This window comes from Neopelma chrysocephalum, unplaced genomic scaffold, assembly GCF_003984885.1.
Source record: "Neopelma chrysocephalum unplaced genomic scaffold, ASM398488v2 Primary Assembly neopelma1_22b, whole genome shotgun sequence".
Classification (NCBI taxonomy): Eukaryota; Metazoa; Chordata; class Aves; order Passeriformes; family Pipridae; genus Neopelma; species Neopelma chrysocephalum.
In genome coordinates this window covers 22637948-22651305 of record NW_020897690.1, presented here as the reverse complement: position 1 = coordinate 22651305, position 13358 = coordinate 22637948, and the positions used below count along the sequence as shown (strand labels likewise).

The following is a 13358-nucleotide window of genomic DNA, read 5'->3' as shown; positions in this document are numbered from 1 at the left end:
AATTCCTTTCCTACAACATTGTGGGATTTGATGCATTCATTTAAGCAGAGCTAGAGCTATACCTTGTGCCAGATCACACATTTCGCAATGTCAGCCAAGAAGATAATTTGATAGGATGATTTTTTTTTATACTAAGAATCAGTCTAAGAACATTTTCATTCCTTTAAGTATTCAATTCATGTGTAGTCACTAATCATGAAGATAGAAAACAGATACCTTAAGCTTCTGGCATTTCTCCAGCTTGGCCACTTATTTTGGAGCACTGAGCAGTGTGGCTGCTGATAGGATGCTCTGATTACTATCAAAATCCCAGCTATAGCAGAGGTGCTTAACATTAATGTTAGAGTCACACATGTAAAAAGCAGATGTTTTCTTATAACCTCTCTGAAAACTACAGCTGCATCAATTTTTTTATGGAAGCCAATTTTATCTCTTAGTAGAGAAGTAGTATGATTAGAAACATTCTTACAATGTTACATCTCAGTTCCGATAGGAAAAAATGCTTGAACATTTCTTTTTCTAAGTTTATATATGTTAGTAAAATGTTTGTCCCACATAAAAACAACTAAGTAGGTGATTGTCTTTTCTTTTCCTTTGATTATTCATCTCTTAATAATAAGAGCTTTACTTTGTGGCAATAATGGAGTATGCATTTCCCACCTTGAATTATTATACAGCCTTTGTTCTCTTCTCTGACTTTCAATGGTCTAACAGAAAGCAACTATTTATTTTGAAAAATAATGCACTGAAAAAATAAATATAACCCTGCTTCTAGTCTGTGACAAAAGTACTACTAGGTATTACAAGACTTCAATAAGGAAGACCCTTCCCAGCATAAGAGGTCTGAAGTCTTATAGACAATGAGATATTTTTTTGTTTTTATTTAATATTGCTGATTTCTTCTTTTTATTATCTTTTGTCAATGCTGTACTCTGCACTTTCATGACTTTTGATGATCAAAACTTGCGAAAAGATTATTTTAGAACAAATTGAAAACTTCTGGAAAATGTAGTTTCAAATAATTGAAATCATTAAATGATTTTTTTTCTTAGAATATGATTAATAAAATAAATTTTCAAATATTTTGGACAAAAATATTTTAAAATAAGAAGATAACATGTTTGTTTTTATACTGTAGATGTATACAAGAGCAATTTTCTATGGAATTTAAGCATTCTACAGCAAAAACATTCTAACCTGTTTTAGCCAATGGCTATGTGAGTAGAAAACAGAAGGAGCTTTGTGACTTAGGATCTGTTCTCTGGAATAATTTTCTTTTGAATGTGATGGGAGTTATCCTTTTCCTCGGCAAAATACATAGGGTCCTGCTCATGACTTGACTTTGGCAATGACTTTTTGTGGTTATTTAAGCTACTTATGCTCAACATCCTGAAATATAGAATGGAACAAAATTTATTTCATTGCTAGTTTAGCAGCCTTAAAAATTACTAGCCTATTTAAAAACTTTTCAGCTTGGTGGCATTCCATGTGAATACTTAATAATTACATAGAAAAAAAAATATTAGCATGAAAAAAATGAGAATCCAGGACAAATGAAGAGGAAACTAAAATCCCTTAATTTTACAGGGTTTCACAGGTATGGAAGCCAAATTATTTTAAACTCTACCTTCATAAAGACTCAGTGCTAAAATCTTTTTTTTATTCTTAGTAAATATTGCATAGATGAACATACTGGAAAGATAAAACCACCAATGATATAAGCATGTGCATTCCTTAGATTTTCTTTTTTTTTTTTTCGTTCTTTCTAAAAAATAGTATTCTTTAATTTTAGAATAGTGTTGATGTAGAAGTAAGGATTAAGACAATTGAAAGGGTGAGTTTGAAAACTGAAACAGTTTATTATCTTGTAAGTTAGGTATGTTCTCTGTTTTATGTAGCAGTGCTTTGAGCTTCACTTCTGGATTTTGTATGTCCTTATAATTTGAATTGAATCGGAAATATTTCAAGGCAGATAAGAGTGAAAGAGAAGGTACAATACAATAAAAAAATCACAAATTATTTTTAGATGATATGTGTGTGTGCAAAAATTCTATGTATACTGCAGAGTTATATTTTAAGTTCTTTGCAATTCAGGGAACCACAAGAGTAAATATTATAGACTAATATTTGCAGATGACAGGACAGCTGAATTAAAATATTTTGTTCAGCCAAGAGCTGAAATTCCATCTGCTCAGCTCAATTTCATGCAAGTGCTCTGAGTTAGCTTAATTGAACAATTTTTTCTTTTTTTTTAAAAGTCAGATATAGTGTGATAAAGCTGTTGCAGGACCTATTATGGAATAAAACATCTAGGCAGATTGCCTTTTTAGTTAACAGGCAGAGAACCTTTGGTTATGCTGCATTTTGAGTTTTACTGGTAAAATGGCTCCTTTTCCTCTGTCAACCAAGAGTAATTTCCAAATTTGCTGGCACCAACGGGCAGTCAGCCATGATTCCTGGCATCACAGGCACAGCTGCCTTTACCCTAGACCCTTGAGGAACCATATAACACATGATATTTTTGCAGATAAGGAGTTTTACCCTTGTCTTCCCTCCCTCCAGTCCCTATCCCCTCCTCAGTCCCCTTGGAGGTGTGGGCATGACTGAAAGAGAAAGCAGGGATTTTACCTGTGCAAAATCTCAAGAATTGTCCTTGTTATAGCCAAGAAATGTGTAGGACTTCAATGGCTATTTGCAGTTATAGTATATCTTCTGAATTTCACAAAAAAGTTTTCTTTGACAGTCACTGGCACAAGTTTGGGAGTCCTTTTTATCTGCATACCTTTTTTCTCTGATGAATCAGAGTTTATGAACTAAGTCACTTACTTTGTTCTGATGTGTGTTTTATGCTCCATTTATTTAAAAGCTGTGAGCTATTTCTTCAGAATTTGTTTGAGAGGGAAAAAAACCCAAAAATCTTGCAGGAAACAGGGATGTAAAACTAATGTTATTGAAGTCAATCATAGAAATCAAACTGATTAAAGCGTGACAAGCATTTACTCCTGGTTTTCTCCACCAACTGATAAAATTCAAATTAATTCATTTTTTCTCTTTTATAACATATTTATTATAATATTCATAGAAATATCTTGAGTGCCTTGGGAGATTTTTTTGCACATAAAAAAGATGACAGAAGATCCTTCCTAAATCATATTAATCATAATGCTTAGATATACACATACCCTGTAAACTAACTTTCCCAAAAAGTCTTTTTTTCCCTGTATTGCAGCCACCAAACCCCCAGCTGTTACCTCTGCTTCTCTGTGATTGCTCTTCCTCCTCAGTAAAGAGATGTTTGTCTCTTTTGGGAGTCTCATCACAGTAATTCTATTTAACCTATTTTGACTTAATTGATTGTCCAGAGTTTGCAGTTCCACAACTGCATCCAAGACACTATGGAAATGATGGAGATATTCAAGAACTGTTTGGACACAGTCCTGTGCCATATGCTCTAGGATGACTCTCCTTGAGCAGAGAGGTTGGACCAGATGATCCACTGTGGTCTCTTTCAAACTTACCTATTCTGTGATTCTGTGATATTGAGGCATGAAGAGGCTTATTGATCTTTTGTAGGAACCAGAGTCTCACAGACCCTTATTTATTACCACTTTTTCCATTCTTCCTGTGCTGCTGTTTACATGACTGTAGACAAACTGTCATGCATATTTGTAAACAGAGAAAGCCAAAGGATTAGTTGCTTCCTACAAGATTATTTTATTGTACTTTAGATTTGGTATTTAAAAAAGTGAAAATAAAAAAAAACCCAAACCCTTCAGCACACAGTCATAAGAGATGTTTTTATAGGATATGGTTAATACCTATCCTTTTGTCATAAGGCCACTGTCAGCTAGTGACTGATCCTATGCTTGAATTTGTTTACTTCATTCACATTTCGCACATGAAAGGTTTTCTTAAATGGCCTGAGGAGAAGACCTTGATTTATACTTGTATGAAAAGGATCCTAAGTTTTTACTTCTCTTAAAATATTAGATCATGAGAAAGAAACCCAAACCCAACCAAGCCAGAACAAAAACTCAGGGAAAAAGAAGTGAACTTACAATAATAAATAGTATTTCAAAGGCCTTTAAATTTTCAAACCAATGTGAAAACAGCTGGTGTTGTTTTGTGTAATGGAGAGAAAAGAAGAAACATGGGAAAAGTCTTCCCTGCATTAAGTATGGACTGTGTGCCTCAGACTGTGTAGAACGTGTTGCCTTTGCATTAATGATTCCTACACTCTCATAGAAAGGGTCACTGCTGAAGCTGGTTAAGACTGTGTTACTCATTCAGCTTCCTGAAATGAGTAACAAAGAACAGGTTTTTAATGACATGAGGTGGATCTCAGTGGAAGGAACCACTTTTAATCCAGGGTTCTGCTTTAAAGAGCTGACCCCTGGAGGAAACAGAAGGAACCTTCCCTGTCCTGAATCTTCTGATGTGAAAGCTGCAGCAGGGTTCACTGTAGATCAAACACACTGCTGCAGTCCCAACTGAACCACTTTATCAGAACTGACTGGAAAAAGTGAATATTTTAATGTAACTTCATTTTGTTTTGAAATCTAGCTGAGATTCTTAACCAGTAACCAAGCCCTCCATCTTAAATGCAGAGTGCCCCTGCATTGTCTGCTCTATTTGAGTGGAAAAAGTCAGAGAAAACCACTGAGGATAATACTCTAGGGCATAGAAAAGCATTTTATATGCAGGAATATAAATACAATCTGAAGCCAAAACCTAATTAAAATTGATGTAGAATATATCATGTATATATATAGATGGATAGAAATTTGTGCATATTTAGATATAATAAGTGGCTTATTAAAAAAATGTACCCTCTTTCCTTCTCTTGTGACCTTTTTCCAGTTCAATGTCTTCTATGTTTATGTGTATATACAGCCAGGAGACAGGTGCTGCTGTTTGTAGAGAGATTCCAATTTTTGTTTAATCTAATGTTCTCTGTTCTCTTATGCCCATTTAAGTAATCATCATTAATTCAAACAATAGTTGTTTTTATCTATGTTTTATAAATTTGATGAATTATTACACACATGCGCGATGCCTTACTTTGTCCAAATGAGCAAAAAACCCCACTCTTTTCCCTCAGTCAGTAGCATCACATTTGAGGATATTTCTCTAATAACGTCATTTCACTGTGGCTGTCACACAAATTAAAGGCATATATGCTGAATTCACATAAGAAAAGCTGCAGAGAGGGGATGAGATATCTGAAGGAGGATGTTTTTGTGCTGAGCTCAGTTTTGTGAGCTAGGTTTAATAGATGAACAGAAATCTATTGCGCTGTTGTATTCTCCAATGTTGTCTTGCAGTGTGATTATTTGCTTTGCTGTTGTGTAGACTTAGGTCATAAAGAGATGTGATGACAAAATAAATATTTATTTCTGTTACGGGGTACAATCTGAGGGCAAAAAGTTTAAAGTAGAAAAAAATTGATTTTTTACCTCTTGAAAGAATTTTGTTGTTTTAGAGATGTATATCTTGTTTCTGGAATTTGGACAGCAGCAGATTATGAACTTCAGCTGTTCTTAAAGAATACTTGAGCTCTGTTGTATCTAAACTTGCCCTTAATGATGAGCCTTGCGGACAAGCAAAAATTTTCTAACTGATACAGCTGTGATCATGCCCAAGTCTTTTCCCTGTGGAGCTTTTCTAAGTAGGGAAAACATAATTTGTCTTTATTTATTGTTGCGTGTTTCTGTGAATATGAGACCTAAAAATCAGTATTTTTACATTTTCTTTTGATACCTTCGTTACCAATTTATACACCTTTTCAAAAAAAAGCAAACCACAAAGAAGTGCATGCTGGTTTAGTGAATGAGAACTTGTATTCTTATATACGTACAATAAATTGTTAATTGTTATTTCTGTAACTGAGAGTGAATTCAAAGAAGCAAATGCACAGAGGCCCGAACCTGCATAACTTGATCTCTCTGCATGGTTGTTGTATTTTGCATCTCGCATTTGGGGACCTTCCTCATTATTTGAAAAATAAATATATTTCATTAAGGAATGTATGTGTGAGATAATTTTATATCCCCTGTGAGCTTGCTATTGCACACTGCTTTCTACTGCACATTTAAAGTCACGCAAGTTATATTCGTTATAAATAGACGGGATGATCTGTGGACTCTCAATAAAGTGATTGAGCTGTTTTCTTTATGGCTGTGTCTTTGGCAGATACAGTAAAAAAATGCACTGATGAACATGCAAAGTAATTTTTCTTTTATTCTTGGCTACAGTGCCAGCTTTCTTTGATCTAACTTGTAGTGATCCTTCTCTCCCTAGTTCACACTTTCCACTGAAACAATCCAGCTTTCTCAACTGTGATCTTCATCCTTCTTATCCACTAACAGTGCTCCTGAAGGTGCTGGAGAATCCCTTGGAAGATCTTAATGGAGTTCATCTATTATGTATTTAGAATGCAGAGTAAACTTGTCTGTTCCAAACGTGTTAAAACTGTGGCCACACTCACTAACTTTACTCTAGTTGCAAAGTCCAGTCCACAAATTATTTGCATGGCAGCAAGTTGCAGATCCACATACAGGGGCACTTTGTTGTCCAAGGCAAAATATAAGCAAATAGGAAGGACTGCAACTGTATGTTGTAGCCTACACAGATGAATGAACAGAAATTAAATATGGGGCAATTGTGTGAAGAACGGTGGAGCTGATGTGTTTATACACTTCATATAAACATTTTTTCTCTTTCGTGACCTTTTTCCATACTACCACTCAGTTAGTTCCTCTTACTTTTATTTTAAAAGATGTTTTTTTGAAAAATCATTTGGTTGGTAAGCTAGTCAGCTCCTCCTGAAAGTCTGTGAGAGAACAGCATTCCATAAATGCTTTTTTCCCCTTTTATGTGTGTTTTCTTAAGCTGCAGTTTCTGGCACCAGGCAATTTATTTCAAAATTCCAGCTTACATTTAAAAAGAAAATCATGAGGATTCTTCTTCCTTTAGCATGCAAAAAAGATCTAAAACATTATTTCATTGTTTCATATTACACTCCAGACTCAAAAACCAAATGGAAAGTCTTTTTTTTTTTTTCCTCAAACTGACTTCTCATAAATTTAGTGCTCAGGGTTATCAGTATTAAGCTTCTGTACGAATTACAAAAATTTGAGGCTTCAAAACAAAAGTCAGTGTCTTGATAAGGCATATTTTTGTGATAAAAGCCATCATTACTTTTTAGTTAATGTGCAAAAGGAAATAAAAGAAAAGTTGGAAAAAATGTATGTGCATTTCTCACAGGAGAATGTTGTCTACACATGAAGTGTATGAGACAGTATAAAGATACAGTGGGACATTTATTTATTGCTCTTTATATTGTCCTTTATTTCTTCAGTTGCTTTATATAAATCCAAAGTTGTCACCCCTATTATATAGAAATTGAAAAATATTTTATTAAAAAAACCCCAAACCAAAAAACAAACAGAAACCACCTCAAAAAACTACAACCCCCTAGTCTTATTAATTTCTATAGCTGACCATCTATATGACACTTGACAAGAGTAAATGAATAAATGAAAATAAAGTGATATAATAAATTTTTTAAAGCCCATTGATTTAGGTAAGTGATGGAAGGATTTAACAAACCGATTTAGATGATGGGTGGTTCCACAAAACACAGATCTTTTAGTCATATGTAGAAGCAGATATAAATGTGTCAGTTGTGTGTAACCCTATCAGACCTCTGAGTAAAATGTTAGCTGTCAGATTGTATGCAAAATATGTATAAAAATTGTGGGGGTTTTGTCCACTGAAAGAGAAGAAAAAAAATTACATGATATTTAATATGTGGATCTCAAAGTAAAGAGTGAAACCCCCCAGTACCTGAGGTTACTGTTCCCATTGAGTTGTAGGATTAAAATGAATTGCTTGAATTGCAAAAGTACTTTGGAAGATATAACAGTCTTTGAGGTGCAGGCAAGTTAATTAGTGCAGGAATAGTTCTTTTCATAAAGAATGAGCACTGTGACGTTTTATGTTAGCAGTCACTGTAATCTTCTGGGCAAAGGAGTGGCTGAATTGCAAAGAGCTTTGTCTTGGTGCAGCTGACAAGCCAGTAAAGAGCCATCAGTAATGATCATGGGACGGACCAGCCTGAGTTACATAGTGGAAGGCATCTGCTACAAATTGCATGCCCAAAAGAAGTAAGTAGATGAATTCTCAAACCAGATTAAGGAAGTCTCATGACCAGGAAAATCATGGGAAATCTTAGTATTTGCTAGAAGGGCAACATAACTTGGCAAAGTGCAAGCAAACCAAGATATGCCTGTTGTGTGTTAAAGACAATTTCTTGACACATGTAATCAGTGAGCCAGTTAGGTCAGATGTTCTGCACATCTGTTATTCACAGAAAAAAAAGAAAAAAAAACTGGCTAAAGATGTGAAGGTCACCAGTGGACTTAATTGCATCAACCACAAGACTGTAAAGTTTAAAATTCTGGAAAAAAAAAAAGAGCAAGACATGGACTTGAGGAGAAAAATAGAAACGCGTGGACTTGAGGAGAAAAAACTGTCTTGTTCAGGAATCTTTGTGGCATGATCCTGTAGGAGTCTGATTTGGAGAAAAAGAGGGCCCAGGTGAGCTGGTTAACCTTCAAGGACAACCTCATCAGTTAGAGTGGTCTATGCCAGTACGCAGATAGCCACATAGCTATTGCAGAAGACCATCAGGGGTGAACATCAGAATCTTGACTGAAGATAGGCAAAACCAGAATGCACACAGAAGACAGAAGCTGAGATGAGCTTCCTGGTTATTTCCTACAGAGGCATTGCCTAAGCATGTAGAGGTGAGGTTAGAAAGCTGTAGCTCAGTTGGATCAAGAACTGTAAAAGAAATAAGACTAGCTTTTGTGAGTACATTGGCAGCAAAAGGTAGCCTAGGGAAATTGGGCCCATTGCTCAGTGGGGCAGAGGATCTAATGACAAAGGATGTGGAAAAGGTCAAACTGACAGAAATCTCATGAATTTCAACAAAGGCAAATGCTAAGTCTTGTGTCTAGTTTGGAATAATTCACCATGCAGCAGCATGGGCTTAGTGCCAGCAGGATAGAAAGCATCTTTGCAGAGGTCATGGGCAGGTCTTGGTAAAGAAAACCATGCAAGGAAAGCCAACTGCATTCTGCAGAATATTAGCAAGAAAGAAGCCAGCAGGCTAGGGGAAGTAATTTTCCCCCACTATTAAGCACTTATGAGACAGCATCTGGAGTATTGTGTCCGGTTTGAGCACCTCATGACATAAAAGACACTGATGTCTTTGATGTCGTGGAGTGAACTCCATGAGGAGCTACTGAGATGTTCAGGGGATTGGAGCACATGATGATTGAGGAGAGGTTAAGAGAGCTGGGTTCGTTTAGCCTTAAAAAGATAAGGCTACAGGGAGATCTTAGTGCTCTCTTCAGCTGCTTAATGAGAGAGTACAGAGAAGATGGAGATGGATTCTTAGTGGTGCATGACTCTGGGTGCATTCCTCCCATTGTGGGGTTCCATTTCCAAAGGCTTGAGGTGGATAGGGAAGGGGTTACTCCAGCTCCAGGGGTTTCTTCAGGGTCCTGGACGCATGGAGGGGTTAGGTGCTCACCCCTCCCCCCACCCACGTGGTCCCATGGCAGCCGGAGAGACAGCACACAGCACGTGGAGAGGAGGCGAGAGAGAGAGTTTATTACAGGGTAGGGGTTTATATAGCTTTTGGGAGGGTCAAAGGGGACCATGTAAGGTAAGGGGTCTTACAAAACACCAGTCAGGCAGGGAACAGCCAAATAAGGAAGGGGTTAACAAGGTCCAATGAGAAGACTTCTTGATATCTTCTCAGGACATTCCTGAGACAGAGATAAGAACTGGCCGTGGGGGTTTTTGGGAAGGAGAACATGAGTTAGCAATGAGACTACAAAAAAGCCATTTTAAAACATGCTTAAACCACAGTTTTCCCATATAATGCAGGTTTACTGCTACACATGACAATATAGCAAAATTCAATGGGTACAGGGTGATAAATGAGAAATCCTGGTCAGAAGAACATGAATATAATGACAACAGCCAAATACTGCAACAGGATTCCCAGTATGATGTGTAATCTCTATCCTGAAGATATACTAAACTGGACTGGACAAGTCCCTGACTAACCTGATCTCCTTGTCCTTGCTTTGAGCAAGGTCCTAGCCAAACTAAGTAATTCTACTGTTCTATAATCACTGCTTAATATAAGCTAAATCATTAAAACCAAAACAAAACAAAGAGGCATGAGTATAAAATAAACATTTAAAGTATTTAACCTTTAATCTTCAAGAGTCCTTTATTGTTTGAATGTACAGCTTTCCTGTATTTCTGAGAAACTAGATAGGAACTCAGAAATGCAACATTGCCAATTAATTTCTGGCAGAAATGACAAAAGGTGTATGGGAAAGCTCTTCTTTGGTGCTCCTGAGTTTTCCCTTATGACTTCCAGAAAAGAGCTGTATTCAGAAGTGTCACAGATAAGCATTGTAGATGCTTCTGACTTTATCTGAATTGAACTCTACTGTCAAAAAAATCAACTTTTCATTATTTATGATGGGTCCACAAAGAAACGGAAGGAAGACTGATAATACAGTGTGGGGTTTGTGACCATATTTTGATTTTTCACACAGTTGCTAAAAGATCCGTAGAGCTTTTCATAGGACAAATATTTTTGTTACATAAGAACATAATTCAGTGAAAACTATTTTCCACATTTTTTATTAAAAATATTTATTACTTTATTGGAATTAGAGCCAGGACTTTAATATCACTTTGTCATTTCACTGCACTATTTAAATGGAAAGAAATTACCCCACAAAAATATTCCTGGTTTACTTGAAAAAAAATTTACAGTAAGCATTCTTAGTGATTAATATTTCTAGCAGTAGAAGCATATTATGCTCTTAATAGAAGTATCTGAATATCTAAGAATATAAATACATAAACTCCCAGTGGTAATTTAAGGCTGAGTTGGATTTTAAAGGAGGGGTTGAGGGATTTTTTTGTTGGTCTGGTTTCCTTTTTTTTTTTTTTTAATCCGTTGAATTGAGAAATGTACTTTCATCTGGACAAAATATTCCAATGCAGTTAGTTTGACAAGAATTCTGATTATACTCTATTTGGTCTCCAGCCCTTCACTGTTATGCAAATAAAGCTTACTTTCTTTTGCTGTGTATGAAGTACATGAGCAGCCATACATACTTACATTGTGTCAGTTAAGGAGTAGAAATATTATTTATGATGACTAAAAGAGAGAAGCATTTACAGAAATTTATTGATAATTCTTGGTACTGAAGTAATGGAGACATAAATTTTTATGCGTTGTTAACTACAACTTCAATAGCATCTTGATAAACCTCAGAGGCTTGACTGGCAAAACTGTCAAAGTTATAGCTGAGAACATGTTGATAGCTGTGATGTTGTTGTTTTTTACCTAGAGATGGACTGAAGGAGGTGACCCTTCTGTGGGATTTATTGTAAGACTTTGCTGCAGGACAGAGGATCAGAGTGTAACTATAATTTTACTTCCCATTACCTGTCATTCAAAAAAATCTGTTGGGAAGATGTCCTATTCACAGATTTCTTTATAAAACAGCCTAAAATTACATATTTGAGCATATTCAGTTGACAGTTACATGAAAGTAATGATATAGTGGAGAGGAAATAAATAGTTTGAAGTCAATGAAACTTAGTTCCATGAGTGAATGGAAATTTTCTTCGAACATGCCCTCCGTGGGATGAATATAATTTAAACATAGGTAAAACAAGAAATAGTCTTATAATTATACATATTAAAGGGCTGTTCTAACGTTATGGAGCACGTGATAATTATTTTTTACAGTTTTATTCTTACGTGTTCTGCAATTTTCAGTTTGCACTGTTTTGCTTAAAGCATTTGCAAGCAAATGATTTCAAACATGACAGTCAGGGTGTGGTGTACCTGAGAATCCCTTAATAACTTCTTACAAAGTGGTTATTTCACAAATACTAAACTTGATTGATTGACTCAACTACTCTGCAGTAATCATCAGGGGTGGAGGAATGAGGGGGGCGGGGAGGCATTACTCAGTTGTTGGGAGGATATTGAACTTGGCAGGTGATTTTCTTATTGAGCTAGAGTCAGCTTCATCTTGCATAAACTAGTAGCCTCTCTGACTTTTGTAAGAAGAATGCGAAATTCTTTTGCTGAGCAGTTTCAGTCTTAGATGCAAAAATCTGGCTATACAATTCGAGCAATTATCTTTGAGTTATTCTGAAAGATGGATATGTCTGACTCTGAAAGGGATATAAGCTGGGGGAAAGGAATGGTTTTCTGGATCAGAGAGAATTACATTTCTGATAGAAACAGGGAAGCTTTGTGAGGGAAATTTAGATTAAGTTTGTTTACTCTGTTCAGCTATAAGGCTAAACCCTGAGACTTAACATAGAATATATGATAATTTTTGGTGATCTTTATGGAAAGACCCACCTCCACTGTGAGAGAAGATGGATCAAGCTCTGTATGTTCTATTTTGTTCAGGTTTGCGGGTAAACTGTTGATGGAGTTAAAATGTAATGTATGGCCAGTCTTCGCGAATGAAGATTTGGGAAAGGTCTTTCCCAAGCCTGCGCAATGGATTTTTTAGGTGAGACACAGCCTGCGCTGAACTGAGCCCACTCTTTAATCCTAAGGTTCATCTGCCGGGGCCAAGCGAGCTTGGACAATGGCAGTGAGGTCCTCAGGACGTAGGTTTGTTTTTAGAGTGACCTTCTCATAGATGGATGGCCTTACAGGGCTGACGAGCTCCATCTGCCCGGGGGAGTATCCCTGACCGGGAATTGAACCTGGGCCGCGGCGGTGAGAGCGCCGCATCCTAACCGCTAGACCACCAGGGGTCCCCTGATGGAGTTAAAATACTCTGAAGAGAAGTAACAGCCTCTGCCTATTAACTTACAAATCAACAGAAGAATTGTGCATTGCTAGACAATATAAAGCTAAATGAGTACTTTTTTTAGGTTAGTGTTTTTATTATTTTCTTTCTTTTTTCTTTTTCTTTTTCTTTTTTTTTTTAATGTGTACATTAATTATTAGGGGTGCCTATGTCACATTAGGGGTGTCTAACAGTCATTGAAGAACACCATGTCAAGTCACTGAACCATCTTCCTTGCAGATCTTTATTTTTCATGTGGTTTTAGGACTGTGTGGAAAACACTGAACGATGAGTGGAAACCAGAGTTTGATGGAAAAATCAAACTGTAAAATAATAAGACAAAAAATTAAAGCAGGACTCGGAGAACATAACCTCATTAATGACTAATTGTGTTTAGTAAACTATCCCAGTTAGTTGTGAGTTAATTATCCT

General features: G+C 36.2%; 1 protein-coding gene across 4 annotated transcripts in view; it reads left to right on the top strand.

Moving 5' to 3' along the window:
- CDH18 (cadherin 18) overlaps positions 1–13358 on the top strand; it is a 249479-nt gene that overhangs the window by 32572 nt on the left and 203549 nt on the right. The window contains exon 1 of one of the 4 annotated variants that reach the window (XM_027681883.1): positions 12902–13011. The exons of the other annotated variants lie outside the window; for them this stretch is intronic. The gene's annotated coding sequence lies outside the window, so the exon portion shown is untranslated. Of the gene's footprint in view, positions 1–12901; positions 13012–13358 lie in introns of those variants that run through there. 4 annotated transcript variants of the gene reach the window in all.